The 7,645-nt window shown below is 34.8% G+C and overlaps 1 non-coding gene across 1 annotated transcript; it reads left to right on the plus strand.

Annotated features, from left to right (window-relative positions):
* Positions 1-340: 340 nt before the first annotated feature.
* Positions 341-447, plus strand: LOC129284669 (small nucleolar RNA R71). The gene has a single exon (XR_008586914.1). It is a non-coding gene; the product is annotated as a small nucleolar RNA R71 (small nucleolar RNA).
* Positions 448-7,645: the final 7,198 nt, after the last annotated feature.

The following is a 7,645-nucleotide window of genomic DNA, read 5'->3' on the forward strand; positions in this document are numbered from 1 at the left end:
GTTACAAAAACAACAAGACATACGGACTAATGCATTACATGGAACACCCACATTAGAAACATTTCTTAAATTAGAATTTGCACTAACTTGTGGTGAAATGAGCTTTCCAATTCTACATGCAAGGTCATCTAATTGTGAGATACTCAAAATATTAGTAACTGAAGTTACTTTAAGTTCTCTTACCCTATATTGTGCCCCACTTTGTGCCATTTCATCAATCAACTCCTTAACTTTGTTGGGAGACAAATCACTGAGGGAGCCATTAAAAACGGCATCAAGGCTCATTTTATCTTTAGGCATAAGACTATCATAAAAATACTGAACAAGGTGCTCACTTAGGATTTGATGATGTGGACATCTAGTTAGCATAGATTGGAATCTATTCCAAAACTCATAAAGACTTTCATCAAAATTTTGAACTATGCTAATGATTTGTTTTCTCAAACTAGCTAGCTTAGATGATGGAAAGAATTTATTCAAAAACATGTTCTTTAACTCTTCTTAAGTGTGAACCTTGACATATGATGGAAAGTTCATGTACCACTCCTTAGCATGAGACTCAAGACAAAAGAACAAATTCTCTAGCTTGAGCATTATCTATGTGAGCACTAACTGGTTTCACGGTATTGTAAACAATGTATATGACAATCTTCCCTAGGAAAACCATGAAACTTAGGCAATGCTTGAATGAGAGAATGCTTAATCTAAAACATATTGTCATGTTGAGGGATATGCAAACCATAGGGATTTGTGTTCTAATTAGGATAAGTAAGTTGCTTGATGGAGATCTCATCATTTTGAGGATGATGCATGCCAACTTCTTCCCTAAATTCATGATTAGGATTATGCATGAAATTTCCATTGTTCCCTAGGTTTTATGGATGGATTTGTGCATTGTTCAAGGCTGGAATTAGTGTTAGACCCTTAAGGTTTATTCCATTCCCTTGGTTGAAAATCCCAAAATTTTTGTTTTGAATATTTTGGACTATATGATTGACATTAAGGTTAGGATTAGGGTCATTGTTGAAGTCTTTAGGCATCCCTAGATGAGCTAGATCAATGTTGTTATTAGAAGAAGCCATAGAGGACTCTTAGACAAGATGGTTATCAATGGAATTTTTCTCTCTTCTTATTCTCCTCAAGGTTATCTCTATCTCTTGATCAATGGATACTTGCTCACTAAGTCTCCCTTGGGTCATACAATGGATAAACAAATGAATGAAAAACAAGAACCAAATTCAACAAGAAAAAAAACACAAAATACAAAAAACAAATGCATCTAAAGTTGGTTTTACAAATAAAAGACATAAAGATGCAAAGACACATAAATGAGCAAATGACTCACTAGCAAAGCAAAATGAAAAGTAATATTTTTTTTCTAAAATTAAAGAAAAATGAAAAAAATCACACAAACACAAAATTAACTAAAATAACAAAGTCAATTCAGTACAAAAACAAGCAAAGAAAAGGTTTAGAATTGCTCAAGTAGAGTCTTCTTCCAAATCTAGACGTTCTAGAATTCTACTTTCTGCCCAATCCTCTTGTGCAATTTCTCTAGAGTAATTCCCATGTCCTAATGACCTAAAAATTGGAAAATAATCAGGGAAGATACTGAAAAAGAAAATATAAACATTTCAAAAATTTTCAATGAGTAAATACTTCCCATGTTTTCCTGCACGTTAGGCTACATCAATTTGGAAACAAAATTTCTTCCAAATTAACCCTATGAGCATCTTCACCTGTTTAAAGCAAATTATTGGTTGAATGACAAAAAACTCAAAAAAAAAATGAAGCTAAGATACTGGAGAGAAATCTAAACTTTATATGGGAAAATTTGGATAAGTACCAAAAACTTTATGCTCATAGAAAGTTGATATAGAGTTATGGATTTCTCCCGAATAGTGTATTTTACCTTATATAATTTAAAAATTTGCACAAAACAATATAAGAATCCAAAGAATACCAAACCAATTTTACCACAACAATAAGATATAAAAATTTTTATGGAAAAAGTTTCAAAATTGTTCCATAATAGAGAAGTTCCCAATGAATTTTTAAAATTTATCCAGGAAAGTTAAGAAAATAGTTTTAACAAAGTTGTACCCTTTTGTAATCTAGACTTCACCAACACACCAAAAATCACACAAAAATCATGAAAATTACTGAAAATACAAAAATCATAGAATGAAAAATTAAGCATAAATTAACCCTAAACTAGTCCTTGCCTTGCCCCCTAACAACGGCACTAAATTTTGACTAAGGTTGTCACTACTTTAGCAAAATAATTTTAAGTTACACTAATGTAGTAGTAGTTTGAACCTAGGTCATTCTTCTATAAGGAGGATTAGTTGAAAAATTTACATTGAAGTGTGCTACAAGTTAAAAGGTGATTGGGACATATTTAACCTTAAAACTAATTAAGCTATTAAACCTAATTCTAGAAGGAATAGAATGGGTGTGTGTGTAAACCTATTAGAACTAGAAACTCCTATATGAATTTGGTCACTTATCCTTGTTTGATTGCAACCTAGCTAGTTTGGTCTTCTCTCTCTTCTCTTTGATTTTAGTCGCTTAGTTATATTAACTAAGACTTAGCTAACACCTTGACCAATTGTAATCCAAGATTATGGTCTTAGAATGTGCCATGGCAATGCTAGCATTAAGTATAACCAAACTGTTACAAACATGAGTCAATTAGGTCAAACATATTTAATGAAATCAACATGCTCAAGATTATGATAAATGAAGATATTCACATGTATTCATGTTGACAAGATTATGACAAGCAAGAAAACATGTTAAACTCATCAAGCTCTACCAAGGTTATGATCAAATTCAATAAGGCCGAAATTATGTGCTAAACATAACAAAACATCAAGTTACAACAATAATCTCTCAATCACATATATCATCACTTGAAATTACAAGATCAAAGAGTCATACAAATTTGTAATTATAGAGAGAGAAATTCAAATTTAGCTAGAAAATAATACAAACTCAGGATTTCCTCATCCACATAGTAGCTCCTTTAAGGATCTAGCCTTGCATCTTCAAGTGATCTTCAAGATGAAGCTCCATGATCATGGCCATTTTCTTTAAGAATGTCTCCTAATGATAGCAAGCTTGGATCCTTATGAAAGCTCTAGCTTATAGAGAGGAAGATAATGATATGATTTTTTATGGTCTTTGGATGGTTAGATTGAGAGATATGGAGGAGAGAGAGTGAAAGTGTAGAGAGAGAAGTGAGAGAATTTAATGAGTTTGAACTTGAAAATCTAATCTAATGTGTGAATGATCTAAAAATTAATCCTAAGCCTAATCTATTTCATTTGAAATTAATGAGGGTTACTTGGTAAACAAGTTGCCACAAAACTAAACACAAGTAATAGGCAAAGTGAGGTTAAGGGTAGTTTAGGTTACAAGTCAACTTGGGTGATAATTTCAATATTGCTCTTCTACTCTCATGTGTACATTAACATGTTAAAATCTCATATTCCTCTTAGTTACATTGGAAGTCATGTCCCGTACAAGCATAAATCAGATCTGAACTTGTCTTCAAAGCCTCTTGACCATATTGCAACTATCTTGAATTTTGACACGTCAATTTGATCCTTTGAGTGCAAGTGCATGGTAAATTCATGTGTGCCTCTTGTAGCCTTGAAAATTATGCCTCTTGTTGCCTTTAAATCAGGTCTGAATCATGTGTTACAAGTTCCTTCATATGCTAAGCCAAGTCAAAACTAAAGTCTCTTCCATGCAAAGTGTCACCTAAGACAACAACATGAAATTTCACTAAGTTATTTTGCATATGTGATAAAATATGAAAATATTCAAACCCTAACATCTTTTTTCTTATATTTTCAAAATGTATCTAAATATTCATAAACAGACATGAGAAATATAAGGTTGTGATCTGTAGCCTTAAGCAAAAGGTTATCCTAGCCATAGTGTAGCTAGTGAGTGCTGCCAAAAGGTGGTAGGAGTCTGTGAGGCCCACTGGTGGTATTTGGTTGAGTTGGGATGGATTTAAGAAGGTTTTCTTCAATTAGTACTTCCTAGTTTCATTCAGAACCAAAAAGGAAGAGGAATTTCATGCATTTTAGGTAGGGAAACCTGGATGAGGAAGAGTTTATCTGACAGTTTAATGACCTATCGACTTACTCCACATATCTCCAGCATAGCAATGATACAAAGTGGAAAGCTAAGAGGTTAGTGGAAAAAGTAAGACCTCAGTATCGCCAATAGATTGCATTGCTTGATGTGACTACTTATGAGATGTGCCATAAGCTAAGAGTAGTAGATAGACATGGTAGAGAGGCAGATGCCAAGAGGAGGCGAGATTATATGGGGATGTTTTCATCTCCTTTAGGCGATGGGTGGAGTTTCAAAGAGGTTTGGGTTCAGTGTGGGCAGTTCCAGTTCTTCTGGAAGAGGTTTAAGTAGAGGATCTCAATCTTGACCTATGCAGAGAGGGTTAATGTAGAAAGGTGGGGGTGTGAGAATTGAGCCTCCATAATCTTCAAGGCAGGCATCAAATGTTCTTGCTTTAACTTTAAGTACTAGAAAGATAGCCAGTGCAACATTTGTGGTCGATCTCATCCGAGAAGACGTTAGGCTTGCTTCAAGTGTGGCAAGTCGGGTCATATAGCAAGACAGTGCCTAGAAGGCAGAGTTGAGGGGATTGAGTAGAGATCCATTATTCCTGATTGAGTATTTACAGTCACGCAGGAAGAGGCCAGAGTATCTCCAAACCTGATCAGAGTGGCATAGTGGAAGCATGGTGGGCCTATAACCCATAGGTCCCAGGATCGAAACCTGACTCTAATATCAAAATGTAACCTCCTCCTATTTCACTCAATACAGGAGAAAATTAACAGAATCACCACATTACACCACCAATCAGTAATCAAATGATTTATTTGAAAAGCTTTGGCTAAAGACTTGCTTCGTAAATTCATAAAAAACCATAATACATCAAGGCATCAAATAGCAAAAGGCAAAAATTTGCATTCACAACACTCATTGCATGCATAAAAATTACAAAATTAGGTTGGGAATTGGGCCATGCACTACGGCGTGCAGTACATGTATCGCAGCATGTGGCATAGAGTTACATGCTCAAAATTTCTGTGATGTGCACCACAGCATGTGACACCATGTGCCGTGTGTAATGTCTACCTTAACATTATTAGGATAACACTCATACATCATTATAATAACTAAGATTAAATAAAATTCGTTACCATCAAAGGTTTGAAGATAATTAGTTTTAAAAAATTGGGATCTCAAGAAAACCCTTTTTAAAATATTGTTTGAGCTCAAACTATGGTTAAAAATCAATTTAGAATAAATATAGAAGCATGGGAAACAAACCACATTAAAATTAAGCTAAAAGTGCCATTCTTCTACTCTGCTCCATCCGTCATGGCAGATGGCATAGAGGGACAAGTCCCTCGAAGGCCTCTTGTGCTACGGCGCACACACACTATCATGATAGTAGATTGTTGTCATGACATGCCTCCAAACTTCCAGAGCGTGCCGTTTCACTATCTGACATCTGATTTAGGTGATTTAAGTGTCCACATGAAGTTCTTTGAGTCCTTTAGCTAATGGCACTAGTTTTACACTCAAATAATCATCCATTTAAAAGATGGACACCCGAACCCAAAATGGTTCGTTTTCACTTCAAAACACACATCAAGGGTGTCTAACTCACAATACCAAATGCCATTAGCCCCAACTCAAATGGACCACACACAACATAACAATTCATTTATATCACACAATTAAGCAATCACGCTCAAAATGACCACCAAACCCCTATTTGACAATAACATAACGGGGCAGGTAAAATTCAACACACAAATCAATACGTCATTTTGGCACACAAAACACTTGAAATATATATCACATGTAAGTGTAACTTGGCTAAGCTCACACACTTAATCCACAACATCAATCTTGGACTAAGATACGCACATTTATCACAAATTTATATAAGTGATATCCAAAATAATGTCATGTTCCTAAGTTAGCAATATATAATGGCAATATTCGTTACAAACCCAAAAGAGAAAGGGAAAAGCTATACTATAACACACTTTACTCTTTAATTGCCCCTTCCTTCCCCTTGCCCCTACCGGAGCCCTTACCTGTAAAATATAACCATGAGGTGAGATAAACATCTCAGTAATAGAATAATTACTACTATTAATTAACATGCACAACCGTAAGGGAGTAAAACTATGAAACTTCAAAATATACATTTAGCATATCACCATATACTCTCTTCATCAGTACAAATCTTTTACTACTAGCAAGATCATTCTACCATCTGAGCCTCTATATCACCCCGACCAAAATCATAGGCTCTTAGACTAAGTGCACAATCACAATGGTAGGATTACCCGGTTAAAGGTGTCCTATCCCACTTTCAAACTACAATTTCCCCCTATCACACATGAATTGGGGTGTCATCACTCCAACATTGCATTATTGATGCTAAGGAGCGTTACTGTCCAACACTATATCCTGTATGGATACTAAGGAGAAAATCTCCAACACTATGCCTCACTAGATACTAAGGAAATACATGTCATATAGACTTCCACTACTTCTTCCCATGGGTGAACTCCCACTCCTAACACGATCATGCCCACACTCAACATATATATCACATAAATATTTCAAATTTCTCAACTCATTTATATATAACTTTCATCATACTCATTATTTGCAAAAATAGATTTTCATACATAAAATCACATTTCGTAATATGTAAGGTTATCAAATCTCAAGTTCAAATCTACATATCTACTCACAAACAGTTAAGCAATATAATCAATCAATATGAATTATTTCATTACCTCAACCCTTTATTACACATAAAAGGGTTACCATGATTTAACATTAGCTCCACATGTTCTATACACACAATATAGCTCGAGCAATACTCAATCTATACAATCAAGTGACAATCATCAATTATCACTTCGGATAACTCCGAATTCTCTAGGTTTTGAGTGTCTAAAATGCCCAAATTCCTTTTCTAACAACATCAACCATTCTCAAACACTCTAACCATCCTATTAAACATCCTAACACACCAAATTCACTAACCAATGTCCCATATTATCTCAAAATTCTCAAATTATACTTAGGGTTTGTCCAAACCCTTACTAAAAATTTCCAATCACTACAAAACTCATAAACTTAGCATTAGAGGCTTGATTTAACTCCCCAAGACCTTAAATAAATCATTGGGTTCGGTCTAAACCTAAGGGAATCAAAATCAAAGCCCTCATTACCCCACCAATCCAGATTTTTGCATAAAAAAAGGAGAGGGAGAAGAAAGGAAGGTTTATCCAAGGTATATGAAGCTTGAAAGGAATCCAAAATCACGTAGGAAGCAAGCCCTAGAAGCCATAAGTCTCTCTTCGTTACTGCTTTCAAGTTCCTTCTTTCTCTCTTTTGTTTTTTGAGTTTGATTTGTGATCTGATAAATATAGATTTTGCACATGCGCCATGGTGTTTTGACATGCCCATCGCAGCGCATGGCATAAAAAATCCCACAAAATTTTTAAACTTCTTTTCGTGCTATGGCCCACTTGAACATCGACTTAGCCCTCTTCTAAGACTGTTTAAA

This window comes from Prosopis cineraria, unplaced genomic scaffold, assembly GCF_029017545.1.
Source record: "Prosopis cineraria cultivar Desert tree isolate PC_DT_omini unplaced genomic scaffold, ASM2901754v1 PC10, whole genome shotgun sequence".
In the NCBI taxonomy this organism is placed as follows: domain Eukaryota; kingdom Viridiplantae; phylum Streptophyta; class Magnoliopsida; order Fabales; family Fabaceae; genus Prosopis; species Prosopis cineraria.